The sequence below is a fragment of the Phyllobates terribilis genome, unplaced genomic scaffold (assembly GCF_046119375.1).
Source record: "Phyllobates terribilis strain yellow unplaced genomic scaffold, ASM4611937v1 Scaffold_682__1_contigs__length_827410, whole genome shotgun sequence".
NCBI lineage: Eukaryota > Metazoa > Chordata > Amphibia > Anura > Dendrobatidae > Phyllobates > Phyllobates terribilis.
The window spans coordinates 567,913-579,952 of NW_027363442.1; the positions used below are offsets into that span (position 1 = coordinate 567,913).

General features: G+C 44.7%; 9 non-coding genes across 9 annotated transcripts; all 9 read left to right on the forward strand.

Moving 5' to 3' along the window:
- The first annotated feature begins 935 nt into the window (after positions 1–935).
- LOC141235551 (U2 spliceosomal RNA) lies at positions 936–1,126 on the forward strand. Its single transcript, XR_012301323.1, has one exon. It is a non-coding gene; the product is annotated as a U2 spliceosomal RNA (small nuclear RNA).
- A 1,115-nt stretch (positions 1,127–2,241) lies between these two features.
- LOC141235553 (U2 spliceosomal RNA) lies at positions 2,242–2,432 on the forward strand. The gene has a single exon (XR_012301325.1). It is a non-coding gene; the product is annotated as a U2 spliceosomal RNA (small nuclear RNA).
- A 1,112-nt stretch (positions 2,433–3,544) lies between these two features.
- On the forward strand, positions 3,545–3,735 carry LOC141235554 (U2 spliceosomal RNA). Its single transcript, XR_012301326.1, has one exon. It is a non-coding gene; the product is annotated as a U2 spliceosomal RNA (small nuclear RNA).
- Positions 3,736–4,850: 1,115 nt separating this feature from the next.
- Positions 4,851–5,041, forward strand: LOC141235555 (U2 spliceosomal RNA). The gene has a single exon (XR_012301327.1). It is a non-coding gene; the product is annotated as a U2 spliceosomal RNA (small nuclear RNA).
- A 1,115-nt stretch (positions 5,042–6,156) lies between these two features.
- On the forward strand, positions 6,157–6,347 carry LOC141235556 (U2 spliceosomal RNA). Its single transcript, XR_012301328.1, has one exon. It is a non-coding gene; the product is annotated as a U2 spliceosomal RNA (small nuclear RNA).
- A 1,115-nt stretch (positions 6,348–7,462) lies between these two features.
- Positions 7,463–7,653, forward strand: LOC141235557 (U2 spliceosomal RNA). The gene has a single exon (XR_012301329.1). It is a non-coding gene; the product is annotated as a U2 spliceosomal RNA (small nuclear RNA).
- A 1,115-nt stretch (positions 7,654–8,768) lies between these two features.
- Positions 8,769–8,959, forward strand: LOC141235558 (U2 spliceosomal RNA). Its single transcript, XR_012301330.1, has one exon. It is a non-coding gene; the product is annotated as a U2 spliceosomal RNA (small nuclear RNA).
- Positions 8,960–10,074: 1,115 nt separating this feature from the next.
- Positions 10,075–10,265, forward strand: LOC141235559 (U2 spliceosomal RNA). The gene has a single exon (XR_012301331.1). It is a non-coding gene; the product is annotated as a U2 spliceosomal RNA (small nuclear RNA).
- A 1,115-nt stretch (positions 10,266–11,380) lies between these two features.
- LOC141235560 (U2 spliceosomal RNA) lies at positions 11,381–11,571 on the forward strand. The gene has a single exon (XR_012301332.1). It is a non-coding gene; the product is annotated as a U2 spliceosomal RNA (small nuclear RNA).
- Positions 11,572–12,040: the final 469 nt, after the last annotated feature.

Sequence of the window (12,040 nt, forward strand, 5' to 3'; positions counted from 1 at the left end):
TGCATTGCATTGCCATGTAATGTGATGCAATGCTATCTTTCTAGCTCTCCCTTTTTACTTCCTTTTGGATAAACAGACATATTAGGCAAGCATTTTGGAGCTTTCACCTAAATAACTACAGGTGGTGAGATAAGCTGCACAATATAATTGACCTTTCAGTATATTGTTGCACACACACCATCTATTTAGCAAATGCCCTTGTTATCAACAGCAGCCTTTTAAACTCACCTGAGCTAACAGGTATGTGCGCTGGTTACTCTGCTGCGCTTAAAATTTCTTTTTTGGTTTGCTACAATGCCTTTTCTGAAACGTTGTCTCCTTCTGCTGGAACACTGACTTCTTTCATTTAATGCCTGCAGACTATAAAAGAGAACCCAACCCAAAAAGTTTGGTTGATTAGTCTGTGGCATTCTGTTAAACTGTTGCTTATGGCGGTCTCTGTGAGCTTCTCAGCGACATTCAGCCAGCCAGGTATCCTGCCTGCAGTAGATGGAATGTGGCAATGGAACGCTGGCTGCGCATGTCATAATAGGCTCTGAGCCTTTATATACCTGTGCACAGCAGCAGCCACCTTCAGTCTGCTGCTGGACAGCCAGCAGCAGCAGCAGCAGGAGAGGTATGTAATCAGGAGCCCTCCTGCTAAGGGTAGACAGCTGCTCATTCCACCCCACCCCCCGCCTTAATTGGTTCTCCTCCCTTCCAACGGTGTTGAGGCGGGTGGGAACAGCAGGGGGTGAAGGTGCTGTGTTTAAAGAGGTGGAGTTATGCAGATCTAAAACGCGTGGATTGCAGCAGCAGCAAGCCGAAAAGTGCAGGCATGTAAGGGATCTAGAGGTTGACAACATGTCTTCTTAACGGGAGTCCAGGAGCTCATCTCCACAAATGGACTTTTCAGGATCCTTGGGTGGCTCCGTAGTTTGAAACCAATTCTGGTTATCGCTTCTCGGCCTTTTGGCTAAGATCAAGTGTAGTATCTGTTCTTATCAGTTTAATATCTGATACGTCCCCTATCTGGGGACCATATATTAAATGGATTTTTAGAACAGGGAGATGGAAAAAGAGCTTGCTCTGTCCACTCCACGCATTGACCTGGTATTGCAGTATCTCCAGGACCGGTGCACCCCTTCTTTAATGCAGTTTCTAAAATCAGAAAGAATTGAATTCAATGTTTTTTGTTCATTTTGCTTGTTTGTCGGATTTTGGGATGGACTCTTTGGCTTTGCTTTTCTTCTCCTCATTGGATTTTTCATGTTCAAAGTTGCAGAAGCCAGATTACAAGCTCATTTTGGTTCAACTTCAGCAACTGTGCATTGCATTGCCATGTAATGTGATGCAATGCTATCTTTCTAGCTCTCCCTTTTTACTTCCTTTTGGATAAACAGACATATTAGGCAAGCATTTTGGAGCTTTCACCTAAATAACTACAGGTGGTGAGATAAGCTGCACAATATAATTGACCTTTCAGTATATTGTTGCACACACACCATCTATTTAGCAAATGCCCTTGTTATCAACAGCAGCCTTTTAAACTCACCTGAGCTAACAGGTATGTGCGCTGGTTACTCTGCTGCGCTTAAAATTTCTTTTTTGGTTTGCTACAATGCCTTTTCTGAAACGTTGTCTCCTTCTGCTGGAACACTGACTTCTTTCATTTAATGCCTGCAGACTATAAAAGAGAACCCAACCCAAAAAGTTTGGTTGATTAGTCTGTGGCATTCTGTTAAACTGTTGCTTATGGCGGTCTCTGTGAGCTTCTCAGCGACATTCAGCCAGCCAGGTATCCTGCCTGCAGTAGATGGAATGTGGCAATGGAACGCTGGCTGCGCATGTCATAATAGGCTCTGAGCCTTTATATACCTGTGCACAGCAGCAGCCACCTTCAGTCTGCTGCTGGACAGCCAGCAGCAGCAGCAGCAGGAGAGGTATGTAATCAGGAGCCCTCCTGCTAAGGGTAGACAGCTGCTCATTCCACCCCACCCCCCGCCTTAATTGGTTCTCCTCCCTTCCAACGGTGTTGAGGCGGGTGGGAACAGCAGGGGGTGAAGGTGCTGTGTTTAAAGAGGTGGAGTTATGCAGATCTAAAACGCGTGGATTGCAGCAGCAGCAAGCCGAAAAGTGCAGGCATGTAAGGGATCTAGAGGTTGACAACATGTCTTCTTAACGGGAGTCCAGGAGCTCATCTCCACAAATGGACTTTTCAGGATCCTTGGGTGGCTCCGTAGTTTGAAACCAATTCTGGTTATCGCTTCTCGGCCTTTTGGCTAAGATCAAGTGTAGTATCTGTTCTTATCAGTTTAATATCTGATACGTCCCCTATCTGGGGACCATATATTAAATGGATTTTTAGAACAGGGAGATGGAAAAAGAGCTTGCTCTGTCCACTCCACGCATTGACCTGGTATTGCAGTATCTCCAGGACCGGTGCACCCCTTCTTTAATGCAGTTTCTAAAATCAGAAAGAATTGAATTCAATGTTTTTTGTTCATTTTGCTTGTTTGTCGGATTTTGGGATGGACTCTTTGGCTTTGCTTTTCTTCTCCTCATTGGATTTTTCATGTTCAAAGTTGCAGAAGCCAGATTACAAGCTCATTTTGGTTCAACTTCAGCAACTGTGCATTGCATTGCCATGTAATGTGATGCAATGCTATCTTTCTAGCTCTCCCTTTTTACTTCCTTTTGGATAAACAGACATATTAGGCAAGCATTTTGGAGCTTTCACCTAAATAACTACAGGTGGTGAGATAAGCTGCACAATATAATTGACCTTTCAGTATATTGTTGCACACACACCATCTATTTAGCAAATGCCCTTGTTATCAACAGCAGCCTTTTAAACTCACCTGAGCTAACAGGTATGTGCGCTGGTTACTCTGCTGCGCTTAAAATTTCTTTTTTGGTTTGCTACAATGCCTTTTCTGAAACGTTGTCTCCTTCTGCTGGAACACTGACTTCTTTCATTTAATGCCTGCAGACTATAAAAGAGAACCCAACCCAAAAAGTTTGGTTGATTAGTCTGTGGCATTCTGTTAAACTGTTGCTTATGGCGGTCTCTGTGAGCTTCTCAGCGACATTCAGCCAGCCAGGTATCCTGCCTGCAGTAGATGGAATGTGGCAATGGAACGCTGGCTGCGCATGTCATAATAGGCTCTGAGCCTTTATATACCTGTGCACAGCAGCAGCCACCTTCAGTCTGCTGCTGGACAGCCAGCAGCAGCAGCAGGAGAGGTATGTAATCAGGAGCCCTCCTGCTAAGGGTAGACAGCTGCTCATTCCACCCCACCCCCCGCCTTAATTGGTTCTCCTCCCTTCCAACGGTGTTGAGGCGGGTGGGAACAGCAGGGGGTGAAAGTGCTGTGTTTAAAGAGGTGGAGTTATGCAGATCTAAAACGCGTGGATTGCAGCAGCAGCAAGCCGAAAAGTGCAGGCATGTAAGGGATCTAGAGGTTGACAACATGTCTTCTTAACGGGAGTCCAGGAGCTCATCTCCACAAATGGACTTTTCAGGATCCTTGGGTGGCTCCGTAGTTTGAAACCAATTCTGGTTATCGCTTCTCGGCCTTTTGGCTAAGATCAAGTGTAGTATCTGTTCTTATCAGTTTAATATCTGATACGTCCCCTATCTGGGGACCATATATTAAATGGATTTTTAGAACAGGGAGATGGAAAAAGAGCTTGCTCTGTCCACTCCACGCATTGACCTGGTATTGCAGTATCTCCAGGACCGGTGCACCCCTTCTTTAATGCAGTTTCTAAAATCAGAAAGAATTGAATTCAATGTTTTTTGTTCATTTTGCTTGTTTGTCGGATTTTGGGATGGACTCTTTGGCTTTGCTTTTCTTCTCCTCATTGGATTTTTCATGTTCAAAGTTGCAGAAGCCAGATTACAAGCTCATTTTGGTTCAACTTCAGCAACTGTGCATTGCATTGCCATGTAATGTGATGCAATGCTATCTTTCTAGCTCTCCCTTTTTACTTCCTTTTGGATAAACAGACATATTAGGCAAGCATTTTGGAGCTTTCACCTAAATAACTACAGGTGGTGAGATAAGCTGCACAATATAATTGACCTTTCAGTATATTGTTGCACACACACCATCTATTTAGCAAATGCCCTTGTTATCAACAGCAGCCTTTTAAACTCACCTGAGCTAACAGGTATGTGCGCTGGTTACTCTGCTGCGCTTAAAATTTCTTTTTTGGTTTGCTACAATGCCTTTTCTGAAACGTTGTCTCCTTCTGCTGGAACACTGACTTCTTTCATTTAATGCCTGCAGACTATAAAAGAGAACCCAACCCAAAAAGTTTGGTTGATTAGTCTGTGGCATTCTGTTAAACTGTTGCTTATGGCGGTCTCTGTGAGCTTCTCAGCGACATTCAGCCAGCCAGGTATCCTGCCTGCAGTAGATGGAATGTGGCAATGGAACGCTGGCTGCGCGTGTCATAATAGGCTCTGAGCCTTTATATACCTGTGCACAGCAGCAGCCACCTTCAGTCTGCTGCTGGACAGCCAGCAGCAGCAGCAGCAGGAGAGGTATGTAATCAGGAGCCCTCCTGCTAAGGGTAGACAGCTGCTCGTTCCACCCCACCCCCCGCCTTAATTGGTTCTCCTCCCTTCCAACGGTGTTGAGGCGGGTGGGAACAGCAGGGGGTGAAGGTGCTGTGTTTAAAGAGGTGGAGTTATGCAGATCTAAAACGCGTGGATTGCAGCAGCAGCAAGCCGAAAAGTGCAGGCATGTAAGGGATCTACAGGTTGACAACATGTCTTCTTAACGGGAGTCCAGGAGCTCATCTCCACAAATGGACTTTTCAGGATCCTTGGGTGGCTCCGTAGTTTGAAACCAATTCTGGTTATCGCTTCTCGGCCTTTTGGCTAAGATCAAGTGTAGTATCTGTTCTTATCAGTTTAATATCTGATACGTCCCCTATCTGGGGACCATATATTAAATGGATTTTTAGAACAGGGAGATGGAAAAAGAGCTTGCTCTGTCCACTCCACGCATTGACCTGGTATTGCAGTATCTCCAGGACCGGTGCACCCCTTCTTTAATGCAGTTTCTAAAATCAGAAAGAATTGAATTCAATGTTTTTTGTTCATTTTGCTTGTTTGTCGGATTTTGGGATGGACTCTTTGGCTTTGCTTTTCTTCTCCTCATTGGATTTTTCATGTTCAAAGTTGCAGAAGCCAGATTACAAGCTCATTTTGGTTCAACTTCAGCAACTGTGCATTGCATTGCCATGTAATGTGATGCAATGCTATCTTTCTAGCTCTCCCTTTTTACTTCCTTTTGGATAAACAGACATATTAGGCAAGCATTTTGGAGCTTTCACCTAAATAACTACAGGTGGTGAGATAAGCTGCACAATATAATTGACCTTTCAGTATATTGTTGCACACACACCATCTATTTAGCAAATGCCCTTGTTATCAACAGCAGCCTTTTAAACTCACCTGAGCTAACAGGTATGTGCGCTGGTTACTCTGCTGCGCTTAAAATTTCTTTTTTGGTTTGCTACAATGCCTTTTCTGAAACGTTGTCTCCTTCTGCTGGAACACTGACTTCTTTCATTTAATGCCTGCAGACTATAAAAGAGAACCCAACCCAAAAAGTTTGGTTGATTAGTCTGTGGCATTCTGTTAAACTGTTGCTTATGGCGGTCTCTGTGAGCTTCTCAGCGACATTCAGCCAGCCAGGTATCCTGCCTGCAGTAGATGGAATGTGGCAATGGAACGCTGACTGCGCGTGTCATAATAGGCTCTGAGCCTTTATATACCTGTGCACAGCAGCAGCCACCTTCAGTCTGCTGCTGGACAGCCAGCAGCAGCAGCAGCAGGAGAGGTATGTAATCAGGAGCCCTCCTGCTAAGGGTAGACAGCTGCTCGTTCCACCCCACCCCCCGCCTTAATTGGTTCTCCTCCCTTCCAACGGTGTTGAGGCGGGTGGGAACAGCAGGGGGTGAAGGTGCTGTGTTTAAAGAGGTGGAGTTATGCAGATCTAAAACGCGTGGATTGCAGCAGCAGCAAGCCGAAAAGTGCAGGCATGTAAGGGATCTAGAGGTTGACAACATGTCTTCTTAACGGGAGTCCAGGAGCTCATCTCCACAAATGGACTTTTCAGGATCCTTGGGTGGCTCCGTAGTTTGAAACCAATTCTGGTTATCGCTTCTCGGCCTTTTGGCTAAGATCAAGTGTAGTATCTGTTCTTATCAGTTTAATATCTGATACGTCCCCTATCTGGGGACCATATATTAAATGGATTTTTAGAACAGGGAGATGGAAAAAGAGCTTGCTCTGTCCACTCCACGCATTGACCTGGTATTGCAGTATCTCCAGGACCGGTGCACCCCTTCTTTAATGCAGTTTCTAAAATCAGAAAGAATTGAATTCAATGTTTTTTGTTCATTTTGCTTGTTTGTCGGATTTTGGGATGGACTCTTTGGCTTTGCTTTTCTTCTCCTCATTGGATTTTTCATGTTCAAAGTTGCAGAAGCCAGATTACAAGCTCATTTTGGTTCAACTTCAGCAACTGTGCATTGCATTGCCATGTAATGTGATGCAATGCTATCTTTCTAGCTCTCCCTTTTTACTTCCTTTTGGATAAACAGACATATTAGGCAAGCATTTTGGAGCTTTCACCTAAATAACTACAGGTGGTGAGATAAGCTGCACAATATAATTGACCTTTCAGTATATTGTTGCACACACACCATCTATTTAGCAAATGCCCTTGTTATCAACAGCAGCCTTTTAAACTCACCTGAGCTAACAGGTATGTGCGCTGGTTACTCTGCTGCGCTTAAAATTTCTTTTTTGGTTTGCTACAATGCCTTTTCTGAAACGTTGTCTCCTTCTGCTGGAACACTGACTTCTTTCATTTAATGCCTGCAGACTATAAAAGAGAACCCAACCCAAAAAGTTTGGTTGATTAGTCTGTGGCATTCTGTTAAACTGTTGCTTATGGCGGTCTCTGTCAGCTTCTCAGCGACATTCAGCCAGCCAGGTATCCTGCCTGCAGTAGATGGAATGTGGCAATGGAACGCTGGCTGCGCGTGTCATAATAGGCTCTGAGCCTTTATATACCTGTGCACAGCAGCAGCCACCTTCAGTCTGCTGCTGGACAGCCAGCAGCAGCAGCAGCAGGAGAGGTATGTAATCAGGAGCCCTCCTGCTAAGGGTAGACAGCTGCTCGTTCCACCCCACCCCCCGCCTTAATTTGTTCTCCTCCCTTCCAACGGTGTTGAGGCGGGTGGGAACAGCAGGGGGTGAAGGTGCTGTGTTTAAAGAGGTGGAGTTATGCAGATCTAAAACGCGTGGATTGCAGCAGCAGCAAGCCGAAAAGTGCAGGCATGTAAGGGATCTAGAGGTTGACAACATGTCTTCTTAACGGGAGTCCAGGAGCTCATCTCCACAAATGGACTTTTCAGGATCCTTGGGTGGCTCCGTAGTTTGAAACCAATTCTGGTTATCGCTTCTCGGCCTTTTGGCTAAGATCAAGTGTAGTATCTGTTCTTATCAGTTTAATATCTGATACGTCCCCTATCTGGGGACCATATATTAAATGGATTTTTAGAACAGGGAGATGGAAAAAGAGCTTGCTCTGTCCACTCCACGCATTGACCTGGTATTGCAGTATCTCCAGGACCGGTGCACCCCTTCTTTAATGCAGTTTCTAAAATCAGAAAGAATTGAATTCAATGTTTTTTGTTCATTTTGCTTGTTTGTCGGATTTTGGGATGGACTCTTTGGCTTTGCTTTTCTTCTCCTCATTGGATTTTTCATGTTCAAAGTTGCAGAAGCCAGATTACAAGCTCATTTTGGTTCAACTTCAGCAACTGTGCATTGCATTGCCATGTAATGTGATGCAATGCTATCTTTCTAGCTCTCCCTTTTTACTTCCTTTTGGATAAACAGACATATTAGGCAAGCATTTTGGAGCTTTCACCTAAATAACTACAGGTGGTGAGATAAGCTGCACAATATAATTGACCTTTCAGTATATTGTTGCACACACACCATCTATTTAGCAAATGCCCTTGTTATCAACAGCAGCCTTTTAAACTCACCTGAGCTAACAGGTATGTGCGCTGGTTACTCTGCTGCGCTTAAAATTTCTATTTTGGTTTGCTACAATGCCTTTTCTGAAACGTTGTCTCCTTCTGCTGGAACACTGACTTCTTTCATTTAATGCCTGCAGACTATAAAAGAGAACCCAACCCAAAAAGTTTGGTTGATTAGTCTGTGGCATTCTGTTAAACTGTTGCTTATGGCGGTCTCTGTGAGCTTCTCAGCGACATTCAGCCAGCCAGGTATCCTGCCTGCAGTAGATGGAATGTGGCAATGGAACGCTGGCTGCGCGTGTCATAATAGGCTCTGAGCCTTTATATACCTGTGCACAGCAGCAGCCACCTTCAGTCTGCTGCTGGACAGCCAGCAGCAGCAGCAGCAGGAGAGGTATGTAATCAGGAGCCCTCCTGCTAAGGGTAGACAGCTGCTCGTTCCACCCCACCCCCCGCCTTAATTGGTTCTCCTCCCTTCCAACGGTGTTGAGGCGGGTGGGAACAGCAGGGGGTGAAGGTGCTGTGTTTAAAGAGGTGGAGTTATGCAGATCTAAAACGCGTGGATTGCAGCAGCAGCAAGCCGAAAAGTGCAGGCATGTAAGGGATCTAGAGGTTGACAACATGTCTTCTTAACGGGAGTCCAGGAGCTCATCTCCACAAATGGACTTTTCAGGATCCTTGGGTGGCTCCGTAGTTTGAAACCAATTCTGGTTATCGCTTCTCGGCCTTTTGGCTAAGATCAAGTGTAGTATCTGTTCTTATCAGTTTAATATCTGATACGTCCCCTATCTGGGGACCATATATTAAATGGATTTTTAGAACAGGGAGATGGAAAAAGAGCTTGCTCTGTCCACTCCACGCATTGACCTGGTATTGCAGTATCTCCAGGACCGGTGCACCCCTTCTTTAATGCAGTTTCTAAAATCAGAAAGAATTGAATTCAATGTTTTTTGTTCATTTTGCTTGTTTGTCGGATTTTGGGATGGACTCTTTGGCTTTGCTTTTCTTCTCCTCATTGGATTTTTCATGTTCAAAGTTGCAGAAGCCAGATTACAAGCTCATTTTGGTTCAACTTCAGCAACTGTGCATTGCATTGCCATGTAATGTGATGCAATGCTATTTTTCTAGCTCTCCCTTTTTACTTCCTTTTGGATAAACAGACATATTAGGCAAGCATTTTGGAGCTTTCACCTAAATAACTACAGGTGGTGAGATAAGCTGCACAATATAATTGACCTTTCAGTATATTGTTGCACACACACCATCTATTTAGCAAATGCCCTTGTTATCAACAGCAGCCTTTTAAACTCACCTGAGCTAACAGGTATGTGCGCTGGTTACTCTGCTGCGCTTAAAATTTCTTTTTTGGTTTGCTACAATGCCTTTTCTGAAACGTTGTCTCCTTCTGCTGGAACACTGACTTCTTTCATTTAATGCCTGCAGACTATAAAAGAGAACCCAACCCAAAAAGTTTGGTTGATTAGTCTGTGGCATTCTGTTAAACTGTTGCTTATGGCGGTCTCTGTCAGCTTCTCAGCGACATTCAGCCAGCCAGGTATCCTGCCTGCAGTAGATGGAATGTGGCAATGGAACGCTGGCTGCGCGTGTCATAATAGGCTCTGAGCCTTTATATACCTGTGCACAGCAGCAGCCACCTTCAGTCTGCTGCTGGACAGCCAGCAGCAGCAGCAGCAGGAGAGGTATGTAATCAGGAGCCCTCCTGCTAAGGGTAGACAGCTGCTCGTTCCACCCCACCCCCCGCCTTAATTGGTTCTCCTCCCTTCCAACGGTGTTGAGGCGGGTGGGAACAGCAGGGGGTGAAGGTGCTGTGTTTAAAGAGGTGGAGTTATGCAGATCTAAAACGCGTGGATTGCAGCAGCAGCAAGCCGAAAAGTGCAGGCATGTAAGGGATCTAGAGGTTGACAACATGTCTTCTTAACGGGAGTCCAGGAGCTCATCTCCACAAATGGACTTTTCAGGATCCTTGGGTGGCTCCGTAGTTTGAAACCAATTCTGGTTATCGCTTCTCGGCCTTTTGGCTAAGATCAAGTGTAGTATCTGTTCTTATCAGTTTAATATCTGATACGTCCCCTATCTGGGGACCATATATTAAATGGATTTTTAGAACAGGGAGATGGAAAAAGAGCTTGCTCTGTCCACTCCACGCATTGACCTGGTATTGCAGTATCTCCAGGACCGGTGCACCCCTTCTTTAATGCAGTTTCTAAAATCAGAAAGAATTGAATTCAATGTTTTTTGTTCATTTTGCTTGTTTGTCGGATTTTGGGATGGACTCTTTGGCTTTGCTTTTCTTCTCCTCATTGGATTTTTCATGTTCAAAGTTGCAGAAGCCAGATTACAAGCTCATTTTGGTTCAACTTCAGCAACTGTGCATTGCATTGCCATGTAATGTGATGCAATGCTATCTTTCTAGCTCTCCCTTTTTACTTCCTTTTGGATAAACAGACATATTAGGCAAGCATTTTGGAGCTTTCACCTAAATAACTACAGGTGGTGAGATAAGCTGCACAATATAATTGACCTTTCAGTATATTGTTGCACACACACCATCTATTTAGCAAATGCCCTTGTTATCAACAGCAGCCTTTTAAACTCACCTGAGCTAACAGGTATGTGCGCTGGTTACTCTGCTGCGCTTAAAATTTCTTTTTTGGTTTGCTACAATGCCTTTTCTGAAACGTTGTCTCCTTCTGCTGGAACACTGACTTCTTTCATTTAATGCCTGCAGACTATAAAAGAGAACCCAACCCAAAAAGTTTGGTTGATTAGTCTGTGGCATTCTGTTAAACTGTTGCTTATGGCGGTCTCTGTGAGCTTCTCAGCGACATTCAGCCAGCCAGGTATCCTGCCTGCAGTAGATGGAATGTGGCAATGGAACGCTGGCTGCGCGTGTCATAATAGGCTCTGAGCCTTTATATACCTGTGCACAGCAGCAGCCACCTTCAGTCTGCTGCTGGACAGCCAGCAGCAGCAGCAGCAGGAGAGGTATGTAATCAGGAGCCCTCCTGCTAAGGGTAGACAGCTGCTCGTTCCACCCCACCCCCCGCCTTAATTGGTTCTCCTCCCTTCCAACGGTGTTGAGGCGGGTGGGAACAGCAGGGGGTGAAGGTGCTGTGTTTAAAGAGGTGGAGTTATGCAGATCTAAAACGCGTGGATTGCAGCAGCAGCAAGCCGAAAAGTGCAGGCATGTAAGGGATCTAGAGGTTGACAACATGTCTTCTTAACGGGAGTCCAGGAGCTCATCTCCACAAATGGACTTTTCAGGATCCTTGGGTGGCTCCGTAGTTTGAAACCAATTCTGGTTATCGCTTCTCGGCCTTTTGGCTAAGATCAAGTGTAGTATCTGTTCTTATCAGTTTAATATCTGATACGTCCCCTATCTGGGGACCATATATTAAATGGATTTTTAGAACAGGGAGATGGAAAAAGAGCTTGCTCTGTCCACTCCACGCATTGACCTGGTATTGCAGTATCTCCAGGACCGGTGCACCCCTTCTTTAATGCAGTTTCTAAAATCAGAAAGAATTGAATTCAATGTTTTTTGTTCATTTTGCTTGTTTGTCGGATTTGGGGATGGACTCTTTGGCTTTGCTTTTCTTCTCCTCATTGGATTTTTCATGTTCAAAGTTGCAGAAGCCAGATTACAAGCTCATTTTGGTTCAACTTCAGCAACTGTGCATTGCATTGCCATGTAATGTGATGCAATGCTATCTTTCTAGCTCTCCCTTTTTACTTCCTTTTGGATAAACAGACATATTAGGCAAGCATTTTGGAGCTTTCACCTAAATAACTACAGGTGGTGAGATAAGCTGCACAATATAATTGACCTTTCAGTATATTGTTGCACACACACCATCTATTTAGCAAATGCCCTTGTTATCAACAGCAGCCTTTTAAACTCACCTGAGCTAACAGGTATGTGCGCTGGTTACTCTGCTGCGCTTAAAATTTCTTTTTTGGTTTG